The 19,406-nt window shown below is 32.1% G+C and overlaps 1 protein-coding gene across 1 annotated transcript in view; it reads right to left on the reverse strand.

The window, feature by feature from the left end:
• fbln2 (fibulin 2) overlaps positions 1-19,406 on the reverse strand; it is a 124,242-nt gene that overhangs the window by 70,426 nt on the left and 34,410 nt on the right. The window lies entirely within an intron of this gene.

Raw genomic sequence — 19,406 nt, forward strand, 5'->3', positions numbered from 1 at the left:
CCATTGAAGGCACCCAGTGTCGTATGATACACAAACAAACAAAAGACCAAGACGTAAGTTTTCACACTGGATAAACACCATAAAAAAGGACTGCTTTGGTTTGGAAAAAAATACCCAATAACCTAAGTAGTTTCTATCTATCCACCTTCTATCCATTTATGCATCATTTAGTCCTCATGGGGATTGCGGAGCCTTTCCCTATCCTGACCACCAAAGGTTCCTGCCACATACAAACAACCACTCACTCTAACATTCACAGGCAGTTTAGAGGAAGTCCCTGCACCGACAAACCACCCACCGACACAGTTTCTGATGAAAATTTTCAGCCAAAGTCTCTTTTGTGTTGCTTCATCCAGTGTCTGTGGTCCAGACCCCAGAAGTACAGCACTGACAGATTTTGGAAGCAGTTTTTACAGTCCAGCGCTCATATTTAAAAATCGCATACAGCACCCTGGAAGTATGGTTAAGGTCGGTAATGACTTCAATTTAACTTGAAAACAAAACTAAAAGTCAAGTAGGGTTGTTTTGGCACAGTGGAGCAGAACGGAGGGGACATGGTAAAGTCGTTATGCTACTATAACATGCTAACTTTGGCATTACATATCACTGCACAGCATCAAACTCTACTTTTATTGGAGCTGACATTAAGTAACGGACATTAAACAGAACTAAAACTGCAGCTAAGGCTAATGGGAATGTCCAAAAAAACACAGTACTGGACAAATGTCAATTTCCTACTAGTGCTAAGAACAAAGTCATGCATTCACTTCTCACTGGTTTGAACAGACGACATCACATCAGCCCAATCCTGGCTTCGCTCCAGTGGCTTCCTGTGCATTTTAGAACTGATTTTAAGATTTTATTGATCACTTTTAAAGCCTGAATGAACCTGGCCCCTAGCTACATAGCTGACATGCTAGTCACTTGTGAGCCAGTACGTAGCCTTAGATCCTCGGGGGGGCTCCTGGCTGTTCCAAGGTCGAGGCTTAAATCAAAAGGTGACTACGCCTTCTCCACTAGAGCCCCTCGACTTTGGAACGACCTGCCCGAGGAGATAAGGCTGCAGAATCAGTGACATCTTTTAACCCTGTAAAGCCTGAACCATTAAAACACTGACAGAAAATTCCAGTTCTTTGAAACTGGAGCCTTTATTGGTCCTTCTGAACAACCAAAAAAAAACAGTTTTTTCAAATATCAATTTCCATGTATGAGTTTCAGTTTTGTAAGAAGAATAAGGATTTGCGCAGTGCAACTGAACTGGAATCTCTACATCAAAATCAGTACAGACTATTATGGATGTAAACAACAGAGACGGCAATTGGTTTACAAGCAGAGCAAGCTAATAACAACAAATGACTAAGTCCTAGCATTAAAAAACTACAACAAAAAGTTCTTGTCAGCATATACAAGGTTTGCATGTACATTAAACATACAGCATCTGTTTGAAGGATGTAGTATTTCCAGATACTGTAGAGCACAGATGTCAAACATGCGGCCCGGGGGCCAAATTCGGCCCGCCAAAGGGTCCAATCCGACCCCTTGGATGAATTTGTAAAATGCAAAAATTACACTGAAGATATTAACAATCAAGGATGTTAAAATCCTTTTTAGGTCATTTCAGTCTAAAGTGGATTAGACCAGTAAAATACTATCATAATAACCTATAAATAATGAGAACTGTAAATTTGTCTCTGTTTTAGTGTAAAAAAAAAAGTAAAATTACACTAAAATATTTACATTTACAGTCTAGCCTTTAACAAAAAATGTGAATATCTGAAATGTCTTAAGAGAAGTACGTGGAATTTTAATAATATTTATGCTGTTATTTAATGTTTTCTGTATTTGTAGATCCACTGTGATCTGTAAGTTGTGATTCACGTGTATAAATGATAAACTAAGGTGTAATATTGTTAACATTGCACTTATTTTACTAAAGAATTTTCAGGTTGTTCATATTTGTTCATGTTATGTTCAAGTACAATTCGTAGATGTAAACATTTTCATTACGGAATTTTACTTTTTTCACTCAAAAGTTGTTATCCTATTATTTATATTATTTTACTTTTCCGGCCCACTTTAGATCATATTAGGCTGGATGTGGCCCCTGAACTAAACTGAGTTTGACACCCCTGCTGTGGAGTTACCAACAGCTGATGTCAAATGTATGCACCATGACATTCAAGTCTTTTCAAGTAATGAACGTTTCTTGCTGGAAAACTTGTTTAACCCAGTAAAGCGTGAACCCTTAAATCACTGACTGAAGGTTGTAGTTCTTTGAAACCGGAGCCTTTATTGGTCCTTCTGAAATTCCGATTGTAATTTTTTTGGGGCATACGGTATAAATAAAGTTCTTCTTCTTCTTCTTCTTCTTCTTCTTCTTCCTCTTCCTCTTCCTCTTCCTCTTCCTCCTCCTCCTCCTCCTCCTCCCCCTCTGCCAAAGAACGGCGGAGGTTATGTTTTCATAGAGGTTTGACTGTCTGTTAGCCAGATAACGCATAAAAGTTATGGACAGATTTGGATGAAATTTTCAGGAAATGTTGATACTGGCACAAGGAACAAATTATTACATTTGGTGGTGATTGGGGGGAGTGCCTTGACAGAGCTCTGCGCTCTTTTCTAGTTATAATAATAATAATAATAATAATAATAATAATAATAATAATTATTATTATTATTATTATTATTATTATTATTATTATTCAAGGTCAAGGTTACTTTATTTGTACCCGTGGGTAGATTTGTTTTGCAGTCTAGGTGATTGCCTTGGCATTACAACAACACATACATTAAACATGTAAGACAGGCACTTGATCACGCTTACAGACAGGACAAAAAGCGCTCAGTGTTCCACCATTCAGCGGTATAGCAGCATGGATAAGTAAAGGAATAAAACAGATAAGATCAAATAAATAAAAACAAGATGCAATAAAACACAATAAAAACCAGAAAAGATAAAAACAATCCGGGATAAAAACTAGGTTAAGGACATAAAATTTAAAAAAAAATAAAATTTGAAGTCACAATAATAATAAATAGAGCAAAGAAATTGAATAAATACCTAAATAAGTTAGTAAAGTGCAATGTCACTATTTCTTATTGAGCTCAGTGATTATTATTATTATTATTATTATTATTATTATTATTATGATTATTATGCCAATTCTGACCATAAATGGACGCCTATATTTGTTAGCAGAGGTTTGTCTCACCCAACAGACACACTGCTTTACGTAATAAAACTACATGCAATGACTGTGAAATCTGCAGTGCAGCTCAAACTCATCCTACACATCCTCTTCAGTACAAGGCGCCTAAATATCAATGCAAAACAGAGCAAACAATCAGAAAAAATATTCCCTTTGGTCTGTGTTTGTAATGGCAAGAAACAGAATTAGAGAGGAAAACAAAACTTCAATAGACAAACAAAAGTCTTACAGAAACATCTCGTGAATTCACATAAGATATGAATAATAAATCATAGTTTGTTTGTTTTTTTTAAGTGTGTTTGACTCGAAGCTCCATCAGACGACCTTTACCCTGGGTGCAACCACACCGCCTTATTCGGTTTAGCCGGGTGGGTCGGGCGGGTCCCTCCCAACTGAACATTCATAAAACATTGTGGTTGATCGATATCTTCCACAAGATTTGTAGGAGCGGAAAACTTTCCAAATATTCCAGACACGCTAATGATTGAAAGATTGAGTTAGCGCTCTGACCACAGAGGGGATAACGTAGTGGGCAACAGTTTCCATTGGGTGCAGCGACTCGGCCGCTGATATCATCTATGTTCATAATCTTCATGTAATATTTGGAGGAATCCAAAACAAATCCAACCCTGTGTTCAACAGTTTGCTCCGAATGATTTCTAACACGTTCTGATTATTCAATCCAAATACCACATACACTCAGGACCTAAAGTATTTGGACAGTGACACAAATGTTGTAAAGTCGCCTCTGAAATGAAGAAGTCAAACTATGATTGAAATGTGGACTTTCAGCCTTTTAACCTGCAAAGACCCAGTGGTACTTTTGTGGCAGTTCCCAAATTCTTAGCATTTTTTCTCTATTTTTAACCTTTCTTAACCCTTAAAGACCCAAACACCTATTGGGCGAAGTCAAGGGAAGGTTAACATCCGGTCAAAAATAAGTAAATTACAATAATCTGCACCAAATTTATATTTTTGGGTAGATAATTACTTATATTTTCAGGAACATGTATTTTGAAATGTATGACAGCGTATTAGGGCCACATAAGGAAATAAAAACGCTTGTCACTACAAGAATAAAGTCGTTATATTTCAAGAATAAAGTCATTATTTAACGAGAATAAAGTCATGGTTTTAAAAAACCTCATTTCATGAGAATAAAGTCCTTATATTTCGAGAATAAAGTCATTATTTAACGGGAATAAAGTCATAGTTTTAAAAAACTCATTACTTAACGAGAATAAAGTCAGTGTTTAGTAAGAACAAAGTTGGAGTTTAAAAAAAGTCATTTAACGAGAATAAAGTTGTTATATTTCGAGAATAAAGTCATTATTTAACGAGAATAAAGTCGTAGTTTTCAAAAACGTATTACTTAATGAGAATAAAGTCAGTATTTAGCAAGAACAAAGTTGTAGTTTAAAAAAACTCATTTAATGTGAATAAAGTTGTTATATTTCGACAATAAAGTCATTATTTAATGAGAATAAAGTTGTAGTTTTAAAAAACTCAGTATTTAACGAGAATAAAGTTGTTACATTTCAAGAATAAAGTCATTATTTAACGAGAATAAAGTCGTAGTTTTAAAAAAACTCATTACGTAATGAGAATAAAGTCAGTATTTAGCAAGAACAAAGTTGTAGTTTAAAAAAACTCATTTAACGAGAATACAGTCGTTATATTTCGAGAATAAAGTCATCGTTTAATGGGAAACGAGAATTAACGATAAATAATTACTTTATTCTCAAAATATAACGACTTTATTCCCGTGGTGAAAGGCGTTTTTTTTTTTTTTTTCTTATGTGGCTCTAATACGCCGTCGTAGAAATGAGAAAAAAATTGTGGGAAAAAACTTCTTAAGAGTTTTATGAGCGTGAATGTTCATAAAGTGACACAGTTTAGTGCCGTCATTCTGGGTTCATTTTATAAACTCTCATAAATAAACTACATTTATTCCAAATACACTGATATTTGACTATTATTACCTCCGCCAAGGAACAGTGGGGGGTTATGTTTTCATCAGGGTTTGTCTGTTTGTCTCTCCGTGTGCAAGATAACTCAAAAAGTTAGGGATGGATTTGGATGAAATTTTCAGGAAATGTTGATACTGTCACACGGAACAAATGATTAAATTTTGGTGGTGATGGGGGGGGGGGGGTTTGATGAAATTTTCAGGAAATGTTGTTAGTGCTTTTCTAGTTTTTCTCTATTTTTAACCTTTCTTAACCGTTAAAGACCCAAACACCTATTGGGTGAAGTCAAGGGAAGCTTAATATCACAATAGTCTACACCAAACTTATATTTTTTGGTTGATAATTACTTATATTTTCAGGAAAATGTATTTTTTTATGAAAATTTGTGAAAAAAACATTTGACAAGTATGAATGTTTGTAAAGTGACACAGTTTAGTGTCATCATTCTGGGTTCATTTTATAAACTCTCATAAATAAACTACATTTATTCCAAATACATGGATATTTGACTATTATATTATTCATGTCATGCTACAGGATCACCGCTGCTCTGCTTCACATGTGCTTAGTTAAACAACTGAAACAGATTTCCAAATGTGGCTTTTGAGTTGCTTCACAGATCAGGCTGTAATGTCATTAAGCTGAGCAGTGGAAAGGTGGTAACCAGATGGTTGGGAGCTGGAAATTAAACGTATGATTAGAGAAAAAAAAACAAAAAAAACATATCCTTTAGAATAACTTTTCCCAACTTCTTTTCCTCAGCCAAGATGGAAAATATCATGAGATCAGAAAAGACAAGTCATGAAAGACTGGAAGGAGAATTCATTACAAATGAAATGCACACTGTTAACACTGTAATAGAGATAAATATACAGTTTCATAGATATATATATATATATATATATATATATATATATATATATATATATATATATAGTTATTTATGGTAATACATGTTAATATTGTTCATAGATATACATAATGTTTGTTAATACTGTACATTTGCGCCTTTTCATATTTATCCAGTTTAATTTTTTTTTTTATTACACTAAGCTCGATTTGTGTATTACATTGTTAAATTGTACATTTCCCCCCCCAACCTTTGTTTATTTGGAGTTTTGTAGAAATTAGGCAATACAAACACTGTATCAAATATGACAAATCAATTGAAAATAAATTGTTGCAAAATTTCCTTTTTTTTACATGCAAACAAACCCAAAAACAAGAACAAGTACACCAACCTTCTCCATTAACAAAAACAAAAAACAAAACAAATTCTTTTTTTTTTTTTTTTTTTACATTTTTTATTATATTTTCGTATCTTATTCTTTTAGTTTTTGTAATTTTACAGTCGCTGTTTTGAATGTTTTAGTAAATATTGTTCCACTGACTGGAGTAGCACTCATCATCATCATTTCATATGTTGATCTTATTGACATGGCAGGCACTTCTTTTATTTTACCTTATTAATGGAAAAAAAATTCTAAACAGACCAGTTCAATTATTAGAGGGTCAAATAAAATGGATAAACTCAGAATAGATAGAACGATAGAACAATAGATAGAACGATAGATAGAACGATAGAACGATAGAACGATAGAACGATAGATAGATAGATAGATAGAACGATAGAACGATAGATAGATAGATAGATAGATAGATAGATAGATAGAACGATAAAACGATAGATAGATAGATAGATAGATAGATAGATAGATAGATAGATAGATAGATAGATAGATAGATAGATAGATAGATAGATAGATAGAACGACAGAACGATAGACAGATAGATAGATAGAATGATAGAACGATAGAATGATAAAACGATAGATAGAACGATAGAACGATAGAACGATAGATAGATAGATAGATAGATAGATAGATAGATAGATAGATAGATAGATAGATAGATAGATAGAACGATAGAATGATAGAACGATAGAATGATAGAACGATAGATAGAACGATAAATAGAACGATATAATGATAGAACGATAGATAGAACGATAGAACGATAGAACGATAGAACGATAGATAGATAGATAGATAGATAGATAGATAGATAGATAGATAGATAGATAGAACGATAGAACGATAGATAGATAGATAGATAGATAGATAGATAGATAGATAGAACGATAGAACGAGAGATAGAACGATAGATAGATAGATAGATAGATAGATAGATAGATAGATAGATAGATAGATAGATAGATAGATAGATAGATAGATAGATAGAACGATAGAACGAGAGATAGAGAGATAGAACGAGAGATAGAGAGATAGAACGATAGAACGATAGAACGATAGAACGATAGATAGATAGAACGATAGATAGATAGATAGATAGATAGAACGATAGATAGATAGAACGATAGATAGATAGAACGATAGATAGAACGATAGATAGATAGAACGATAGATAGATAGAACGATAGAACGATAGATAGATAGATAGATAGATAGATAGATAGATAGATAGATAGATAGATAGATAGATAAAACGATAGAACGATAGATAGAACGATAGAACGATAGATAGAATGATAGAACGATAGATAGAACGGTAGAACGATAGAACGATAGAACGATAGAACGATAGATAGATAGATAGATAGATAGATAGATAGATAGATAGATAGATAGATAGATAGATAGATAGATAGATAGATGGAACGATAGAACAATAGATAGATAGATAGATAGATAGATAGAACGATAGAACGATAGAACGATAGATAGATAGATAGATAGATAGATAGATAGATAGATAGATAGATAGATAGATAGATAGATAGATAGATAGATAGATAGATAGATAGATAAAACGATAGAACGATAGATAGAACGATAGAACGATAGATAGAATGATAGAACGATAGATAGAACGATAGATAGAACGATAGAACGGTAGAACGATAGAACGATAGAACGATAGATAGATAGATAGATAGATAGATAGATAGATAGATAGATAGATAGATAGATAGATAGATGGAACGATAGAACAATAGATAGATAGATAGATAGATAGATAGAACGATAGAACGATAGATAGATAGATAGATAGATAGATAGATAGATAGATAGATAGATAGATAGATAGATAGATAGATAGATAGATAGATAGATAGATAGATAGATAGATAGATAGACAGATAGATAGATAGATAGATAAAACGATAGAACGATAGATAGAACGATAGAACGATAGATAGAATGATAGAACGATAGATAGAACGATAGAACGATAGAACGATAGATAGATAGATAGATAGATAGATAGATAGATAGATAGATAGATAGATAGATAGATAGATAGATAGATAGATAGATAGATAGATAGATAGATAGATAGATAGATAGATAGATGGAACGATAGAACAATAGATAGATAGAGAGCTAGATAGATAGAACGATAGATAGAACAATAGATAGAACGATAGATAGATAGATAGATAGATAGATAGATAGATAGATAGAACGATAGATAGAACGATAGATAGAACGATAGATAGAACGATAGATAGATAGATAGATAGATAGATAGATAGATAGATAGATAGATAGATAGATAGATAGATAGATAGATAAAACGATAGAACGATAGATAGAACGATAGATAGAACGATAGAACGATAGAACGATAGAACGATAGATAGATAGATAGATAGATAGATAGATAGATAGATAGATAGATAGATAGATAGATAGATAGATAGATAGATAGATAGATAGATAGATAGATGGAACGATAGAACAATAGATAGATAGAGAGCTAGATAGATAGAACGATAGATAGAACAATAGATAGAACGATAAATAGAACGATAGATAGATAGAACGATAGATAGATAGATAGATAGATAGATAGATAGATAGATAGATAGATAGATAGATAGATAGATAGATAGATAGATAGATAGATAGAACGATAGATAGAACGATAGATAGATAGATAGATAGATAGATAGATAGATAGATAGATAGATAGATAGATAGATAGATAGATAGATAGATAGAACGATAGATAGAACGATAGATAGAACAATAGATAGATAGATAGATAGATAGATAGATAGATAGATAGAACGATAGATAGAACGATAGATAGAACGATAGAACGATAGAACGATAGATAGATAGATAGATAGATAGATAGACAGATAGATAGATAGATAGATAGATAGATAGATAGATAGATAGATAGATAGATAGAACGATAGAACGAGAGATAGAGAGATAGAACGATAGATAGATAGATAGAACGATAGAACGAGAGATAGAACGATAGAACGATAGAACGATAGAACGATAGATAGATAGATAGATAGATAGATAGATAGATAGATAGAACGATAGATAGATAGATAGATAGATAGATAGATAGATAGATAGATAGAACGATAGATAGAACGATAGATAGAACGATAGATAGATAGATAGATAGATAGATAGATAGATAGATAGATAGATAGATAGATAGATAGATAGAACGATAGAACGATAGAACGAGAGATAGAGAGATAGAACGATAGATAGAACGATAGAACGATAGAACGAGAGATAGAGAGATAGAACGATAGAACGATAGAACGATAGAACGATAGATAGATAGATAGATAGATAGATAGATAGATAGATAGATAGATAGATAGATAGATAGATAGATAGATAGATAGATAGATAGATAGATAGATAGATAGATAGACAGATACTTTTTTAATCCTGAGGTAAATTCCAGTATTCTGCAGCTTTGCAGACAGCACAAGACAGAACACAGACAAACTAAAACAGGTGGGTTAGTACCAGGCTGACATTAAAGTTAGTACATATACTCGAAAATACACTTACGAAAGAATTTCGTCTAAAAGAGCTTCCTGTACAGTACTGTCAACAAAGACTTCTGATTTATTTACACATTTCAGGGCAGTGATGTAAAGTGAAACAGCGATACAAGTGTAACAGTGATTTCAGTGATCTACGGTGTTTTGAAAAGTAGGTGTAGTCCGACTACATCAGGTGCTTTACTCCTGGAAGAACCTTCTTGTTGTATTGGTGTTCTTCTTCTGTCCACGTTCAGTGATAGAAACTGAAGACTAAAGTGCATCGACATTGTGTGTTTCGTTTGTGGCCAGAACACAAACTAAACGACATTATTCCAAACATGGCTTAGATGTAACCCAAACCAGTGAATGAGTTACTTGTGACCACGTTGATGTTGAGAGGCTGTGATTATTTGACCAGAACAGTTTAGATTTTTAATGTGCACAGTGAGTGTGTGTTTTTGCCGGTGAATGTCCATCCGTCCACACACAGCCCACTGATGAGCAGATGAGCAGAAATACTGTCACAGAGCTGATGAAGTGTCTGAACCCACATGTTTACGATGGGGTTTCACTCAGTCCGTCCTGGATGACACTGGATAGATAGATAGATAGATAGATAGATAGATAGATAGATAGATAGATAGATAGATAGATAGATAGATAGATAGATAGATAGATAGATAGATAGATAGATAGATAGATAGATAGATAGATAGATAGATAGATAGATAGATAGATAGATAGATAGATAAAACGATAGAACGATAGATAGAATGATAGAGCAATAGATAGATAGAACGATAGATAGAACGATAGATAGATAGATAGAACGATAAATAGAACGATAAATAGAACGATAGAACGATAGAACGATAGAACGATAGAACGATAGATAGAACGATAGATAGATAGATAGATAGATAGATAGATAGATAGATAGATAGATAGATAGATAGATAGATAGATAGATAGATAGATAGATAGATAAAACGATAGAACGATAGATAGAATGATAGAGCGATAGATAGATAGAACGATAGATAGAACGATAGATAGATAGATAGATAGATAGATAGATAGATAGATAGATAGAACGATAAATAGAACGATAAATAGAACGATAGAACGATAGAACGATAGAACGATAGAACGATAGATAGATAGATAGATAGATAGATAGATAGATAGATAGATAGATAGATAGATAGATAGATAGATAGATAGATAGATAGATAAAACGATAGAACGATAGATAGAACGATAGAACGATAGATAGAACGATAGAACGATAGAACGATAGAACGATAGATAGATAGATAGATAGATAGATAGATAGATAGATAGATAGATAGATAGATAGATAGATAGATAGATAGATAGATAGATAGATAGATAGATAGATAGATAGATCCCTTCTCTGCACAGACGTCGCCATGGGAACAACTGTGTGTTATTGTTCAGTCTAGAATACACCACAGATATAATCACACCTACTGACCCTTAAACATGTTAACCCTTTATCAGGGAAGTGACTGTTTTTGGTCATTTCTGCACACATTACAAGACAGTAGTCGCTTTTCCATTGGACATCTGCTCAAAATTTTACCCATATTTCCTAAATGTCGAAAAAACAGAAGTGCGTAATGTCAGTTTTTCCATTAAATCACAAATACGATGATTTGTTTGATTTAACCCTTTCATGCATGACTTATGAGAACCTTAGTCAAGATTTTTTTTTTTTTTCTGGAGTTTTTTATACCTCTTTAGGCATAAAAAAAAAATTGCGATCGAGTTTTTTTTTTTTTTTTCATGGAGTTACAAAAATGTCCATGCATTTAATTTTTGAAGTAAAGAAATATGTATTTCAAACCTAATATCAGAAAGTAAAATGAAAACAATGAAATGAAAACATTTTTAAGGCTGCTAATTGGATGTTTTCTCACATTTTAACAAATTCTAATGTTAGTTATTACCTCATATAATATGCAAAAAACAACTCTTTTTGTCCAACAAATAACAACTGATTTACACTTAAACATGTTACTGCAGATCAGGTTTATCAAGAACAGCACAGTTATAGTAATGGCATGAATTGCAGTGTATTATGGGATGTTGCATAAGTGTCCACTGTGTTGGCTCATATGGAACTAAAACAACAAAACCTATGAATATACAAGAGAACAGCTGGAGAAGAACTGTCCACTGGAGTGACCACAATGCATGAAAGGGTTAAAGTTCACAAATACAGTCTACTCTCGTTAAACCGCCCGCCGTTATACCGCCATTTTCACTCACCGCCGACCAAAACCATTGCACAAAAATCCCCAATGCGTTATTCCATTAGCTACCGCCATTTCCGCCTATCGCCATCCGCCAGCCCAGTTCCATGCACAAACAACACTTATACCATTGATTTCCCGACCGTTATACCGCCAGCGTGATTGCCATCGAGTACACATAAATTTTAACAATGCACTGAAACAAACGCGCCAGACGCTGATCGCGACAAGCTACGAGTAGGTCTACGGAACGGCCACCGTTCATTTATCGCAGAACACTCAGTAGGTCAGGATGTCGGGAAGAGGACGTGGGATTAAGCCAAAGCCTCAAGATGATGGGGTGTCATTTCCCGACACGGTATAATAATGTTTAAAATGTTTCGCCACTTTAAATGATCCCTTACAACATAACAGAATCAAGATTTATTTAGAAACGCAATTAGAACGGGTTAACGGAGGCAGCATAGACATCATATAGTAAAGACATGCACATTATGGACGCAACCCGTTGTAACGCCATTTTCGCAATACCGCCAATTTGGCCGTGACCGGAAGTTGGCGGTATAACGAGAGTAGACTGTATTAGCAAGTTATGACGTAAGGTAGAAAATCCAGGCTGTCATGTTGATGCTGATGAAGTTAAGGTTGGAATGCAAGGAATTGTGGGATTCTTCTTCCACTTCTTCTACCCTTTTATGTTATCATTACCATTTTTGGCAGCAAAAAAACAAGCTAGCTAAAACCAATGGGTGGTGTTATAACGGCCTCATCAGTTTCTTTTATACAGTCTATGGTCGCTTTTCCATCGGACATCTGCGCAAAACTTTAAAAACAACAAAAACGGCTCTGTTTTTCTGAATTAACAAGATACTGTTTTCTGAAAAAAAAAAAATTTGGCTCTGTTTTTCTGAATTAACCAGACAATTATCTCGTAAAAACAGATCCAAATTTAATTTTTTTTTCAGAAAACAGTATATCGTTAATTCAGAAAAACAGAGCTGAATTTTTTGAATTTTTTTTTTTTACTTATTTTTTGTCATAATTACAAGATAATTATCTCGTTAATTCGGAAAAACAGAGCCGAATTTTATTTTTTGTGTGAATGCAATACACTTCCGTACTTCTTGTATTTTTTATTTTTTATTTTTTTGCCACATACGATAACTTCATTTACCTTGATTTTCTACATGACAATAAAAAATGTTGAAAAATTCCACAAAAGTAAAGTCTTGTTTTCGTATTTTGAGATCCAGGTTGGGTTGGTATGGGGGTTACCACTGGTTCTGGGGGGGTGGGGTTTATACTCTGTGTGTCACAAAATCTTTCATCATAAAATGTGAATTTCTTTCTTGGTTTTTGTATTGTACTTTTAGAGATGCACAATGAAAATAAATAAAAAATTGATTAAAAAAAAAAAAAAGTAAAATCTTGTTATGTCATCCAATAACACACTGCACTGTAAAAAAAAAAATCTGTAATTTAACTGAATTTTCACTGTTTATTTCAAAGATTTTTCCTGTAGTTTTAAGATACAGGAAACTATCAATGAAATGACAAAAATGGACTGTGATTTTACACGTCAAATGTAAAATAACATGAAAAATCTGTACCGGTGAATAACCATAAAATTTCCATTTTTTAAAAGATTTTTTTTTCACAGAAAAATACAGTTAAAATACATTTGCAAATGTATCACTTTCACAAATATTTCTTTTCTATTTATGAGAATAAACTGTTAATTTAAAGTTTAATACTGTAAAAAAATAAATAAATAAATAAATAAAACGAGATAAAATTACTGACAATTAACCATAAAGTATTTGTTCTGTTAGTTTAACCAGACTTGTTTGTTAATTGACAAATATCTTGTGTAATTACGGGAAGTTTCACAACAAAAATGTTGAATAAATGTATTTTTTTGAATGTATAACATGTATAAGCACTGATAAACTGTCCAAATACAGTTTTAATCAGTGGATTGTACAACTTAGTCTCACTGAAAATTATTTATATATATATATATATATATATATATATATATATATATATATTTCTAGGTCATTTGATTGTTTTAATACATGTAAATATTCTTTATTAAACATTAAAAAGTCAAAAAATATGCAAAATCTCATGTAAATTAGGGCAAAAAGTGTATTTTAATTATGGAAAATTACAGTATTTTTATGAGATGGTTATTTTCCGTTATTTAACAGTATTTTTTTGGCGCCCCAGCTGCCGTAATATTACCGGGTTTTTTTTACTTTTTTTTTTTTTTTTTTTTTTACAGTGTGAGGTTGAAATTCTGAACATCAAACTGTTTCTATGAGTGAACTATAAAGGGTTAATATCCCAGTCACACCAGTAATTCTGATAAAAAGTGCTTGTTTTAATACATGTAAATATTCTTCATTAAACATTAAAAAGTTAATTTAAAAAAATGCAAAATCTCATGTAAATTTAGGGCAAAAAACTGTATTTTAATTATGGAAAATTACCGTATTTTTATGAGATGGTTATTTTCCGTTATTTTCCAGTATTTTTCTTGGCGCCCCAGCTACCTGAATAATATCTTTTTTTATGTTATTTATTTATTTATTTATTTTTTACAGCGTATATCATTTGGTGCAAGTCTACATGGTGTGAATGGGTGTGTGTATGAGTGTTTGTTGTTTTGATTCATGTTCCTTATGTATATTATTATTTACTTTGTGTACCTTTCAATATAAAACTTAAACACCAATAAAAATAATGCGGAAAAAAGAGGATACTGGCAGTTACTGGCTGAAAAACCACGACGTGGAAAATTACAGTATTTTTATGAGATGGTTATTTTCCGTTATTCAACAGTATTTTTTTGGCGCCCCAGCTGCCGTAATATTACCTTTTTTTTTTTTACAGTGTGAGGTTGAAATTCTGAACATCAGACTGTTTCTATGTGTGAACTATAAAGGGTTAATATCCCAGTCACACCAGTAATTCTGATAAAAGTGCTTAGATAATTTGATTTTTTTAATACATGTAAATATTCTTTATTAAACATTAAAAAGTCAAAAAAATATGCAAAATCTCATGTAAATTAGGGAAAAAACTGTATTTTAATTATGGAAAATTACAGTATTTTTATGAGATGGTTATTTTCCGTTATTTAACAGTATTTTTTTGGCGCCCCAGCTGCCGTAATATTACCAATTTTTTATGTTTTTTTTTTTTTTTACAGTGTGAGGTTGAAATTCTGAACATCAGACTGTTTCTATGAGTGAACTATAAAGGGTTAATATCCCAGTCACACCAGTAATTCTGATAAAAAAAAAGTGCTTAGATAATTTGATTGTTTTAATACATGTAAATATTCTTCATTAAACACTAAAAAATTAATTTAAAAAAATGCAAAATCTCATGTAAATTTAGGGCAAAAAACTGTATTTTAATTATGGAAAATTACCGTATTTTTATGAGATGGTTATTTTCCGTTATTTTCCAGTATTTTTCTTGGCGCCCCAGCTGCCTGAATAATATCTTTTTTTATGTTATTTATTTATTTATTTTTTTACAGCGTATATCATTTGGTGCAAGTCTACATGGTGTGAATGGGTGTGTGTATGAGTGTTTGTTGTTTTGATTCATGTTCCTTATGTATATTATTATTTACTTTGTGTACCTTTCAATATAAAACTTAAACACCAATAAAAATAATGCGGAAAAAAGAGGATACTGGCAGTTACTGGCTGAAAAACCACGACGTGGAAAATTACAGTATTTTTATGAGATGGTTATTTTCCGTTATTCAACAGTATTTTTTTGGCGCCCCAGCTGCCGTAATATTACCTCTTTTTTTTTTCAGTGTGAGGTTGAAATTCTGAACATCAGACTGTTTCTATGTGTGAACTATAAAGGGTTAATATCCCAGTCACACCAGTAATTCTGATAAAAGTGCTTAGATAATTTGATTTTTTTAATACATGTAAATATTCTTTATTAAACATTAAAAAGTCAAAAAAATATGCAAAATCTCATGTAAATTAGGGAAAAAACTGTATTTTAATTATGGAAAATTACAGTATTTTTATGAGATGGTTATTTTCCGTTATTTAACAGTATTTTTTTGGCGCCCCAGCTGCCGTAATATTACCAATTTTTTATGTTTTTTTTTTTTTTTACAGTGTGAGGTTGAAATTCTGAACATCAGACTGTTTCTATGAGTGAACTATAAAGGGTTAATATCCCAGTCACACCAGTAATTCTGATAAAAAAAAAAGTGCTTAGATAATTTGATTGTTTTAATACATGTAAATATTCTTTAAACATTAAAAAGTCAAAAAAAATCTGCAAAATCTCATGTAAATTTAGGGCAAAAAACTGTATTTTAATTATGGAAAATTAACATATTTTTATGAGATGGTTATTTTCCGTTATTTAACAGTATTTTCGTGGCGCCCCAGCTGCCGTAATATTACCGTTTTTTTTTTTTACTTTTTTTTTTTACAGTGTTAGGCTGAAATTCTGAACATCAGACTGTTTCTATGAAGGGTTAATATCCCAGTCACACCAGTAATTCTGATAAACGTGCTTAGATTTGCTTAAATAAATTCCAGATGACATGACTGCAAACATCCTAGGTGTTAATGCTTCCACTGTGTTTTCTCAGACTTACATGATACATGTTCAACACAGGAACTATTCAAACTCTCCACAGTTTATTTCACAGTCTGCTTCCATCTCTGTCAGATCCTCATGTATCCCCTCACACGCTCCATTCCAGTCTAAACCAAACGCTGCCCACCCACGTGTTCACATGTGGAAACACTTTAGAAAAGAAAGTCCTCGGTCTGCTTACCGAACAAAGTGATAGGAAGGGAAACACTAACTCTTATATGTAGATGTATTACCCCGTCTGCTGACTCAAAGACTGATTAAATAAGCAAAACCCGGACAGACAGTCTGGGGGACGAATACGCCCACAGCGTCATCACCCCCCCCTCCCCCTCACGCTTTAACCCAGTGGTTTCTGACCTTTTTTGGCTCGTGACCCCGTTTTAACATCACAAATTTCTGCTGACCCCAGACATTCAAAACAGACTTTTTTTTTTTTTTGGTTGCTAAAATTAATTTGTTTTTGATCATGTAATATGTAATATTTTGTTGAAAAAGAGGTTCCTGACAATTTCAAAAAGCCTTGATGCAATAAACAAATTTTATGTGGTTCATTTATGCGTTTAAAACTTAAAATGGGTCAGTGCCGACGCTAACACACATCTAACCCTAACCCCGAGAAAAACCCTATGTAAAGATCTGCTTTTATGTCAAATATTTGAGTATAGTTTTAATTTATTACAATTTGGATTTTATTTACCTAATATTTGGAACCAATATTCACTTTTAAAGTCACTGAAAAGGTTCATTAAGCATCTTTGTGTTATTTATGCAATAAATCATATACATTTTTCAAATTGGATTTTATATTTTTTGTGTTTTTTTGTCCTTTTGTGTTTTTATAGTAGGTTAAAGTGAAAAAATAATAGGCAGATGACAAAGATGAAGTTGTGCTGAAAAAAAAAAAAAAGACACCAAATATGGGTATAGTAAAGTGTTTTTTTTATATAGTAAATAAAGGCAAAATCAAAAATACACAAAAATGGCCAAAATAGGCTCAGACCACTCAGGGTTAAGTGATTTATCTCCATTTATTATAATATCATCCTCTGTATTTTGTGTTTTTTTCAATGAAAAATCATTTTCCACTACTTTTGTGGCACTTCCCAAATAAATTTTTCTTAATATTATTTTCTGAATTTTGCATTTTTAAGTGAAAATGAAGTATTTCCCTATATTTAATTCACCTATCATGTAGATGTTCATAAAAACTCAGATTACAGTTAAGGGTTATTATATCAGAAACAGAGAAAAATGAAGAAAAAGTGACTTTTTCAGTAAAGATATCAATAACAGAACGTAAAAATAAATGTGTCCATCCACTGTCAATGATCCAACTCCATCGGTTAATTCCTGTTTTTTCTTCCATTTTGTTCAGTTTCTGGTTTATTTTGTCTATGTTAGTGATTATTTTGTTGATTAATTATTCTTTTTTGTTTATTTTTTTGATCCCTCTGGCTGTTGTTGTTCATTTTATTGCTTACTTTATGAGATGAAGTTGTGCTGAAAAAAAAAGATGCCAACATAGGTATAGTAAACATATATTTGATGAATAATTGGTCACAAAAGTCTACCTATATATACCTATAGATAGATAGATAGATAGATAGATAGATAGATAGATAGATAGATAGATAGATAGATAGATAGATAGATAGATAGATAGATAGATAGATAGATAGATAGATAGATAGATAGATAGATAGATAGATAGATAGATAGATAGATAGATAGATAGATAGAAAGGCAAAATCAAAAGTATTCAAAAACAGCCAAAATAGGCTCAGACCACTCAGGGTTAAGTGATTTATCTCCATTTATTATAATATCATCCTCTGTATTTTGTGTTTTTTTCAATGAAAAATCATTTTCCACTACTTTTGTGGCACTTCCCAAATAATTTTTTCCTAATATTATGTTCTGAATTTTGCATTTTTAAATGAAAATGAAGTATTTCCCTATATTTCATTCACTGATCATGTAGATGTTCATGAAAACTCAGATTACAGTTAAGGGCTATTATATCAGAAACAGAGAAAACTGAAGAAAAAGTGATTTTTTCAGTCAAGATATCAAAAACAGAATGTAAAAACCAGTGCGTCCATCCACTGTCATTGATCCAACTCCATTGGTTAATTCCTTTATTATTCATTTTTGTTCATTTTATTGATCACTCTGGCTGTTTTTGTTCATTTTATTACTTATTTTATTAGATGAAGTTGTGCTGAAAAAAAAAAAAAAAAAGATACCAAACATGGGTATAGTAAACTTTTTTTTTTTTATATATATATATATATATATATATATATATAAAGGCAAAATCAAAAGTACTGAAAAACGGCCAAAATAGGCTCAGACCACTAAGGGTTAAGCAGCATGTGATCTGAGAGAAAGCATAAATACAAACTCATTTTCATACCACTGTCTGTCTCTGTAAAGATGCAGCCAACAGTGTGGTGTATGGAGGGTG

Source organism: Sphaeramia orbicularis, chromosome 5, assembly GCF_902148855.1.
Source record: "Sphaeramia orbicularis chromosome 5, fSphaOr1.1, whole genome shotgun sequence".
In the NCBI taxonomy this organism is placed as follows: domain Eukaryota; kingdom Metazoa; phylum Chordata; class Actinopteri; order Kurtiformes; family Apogonidae; genus Sphaeramia; species Sphaeramia orbicularis.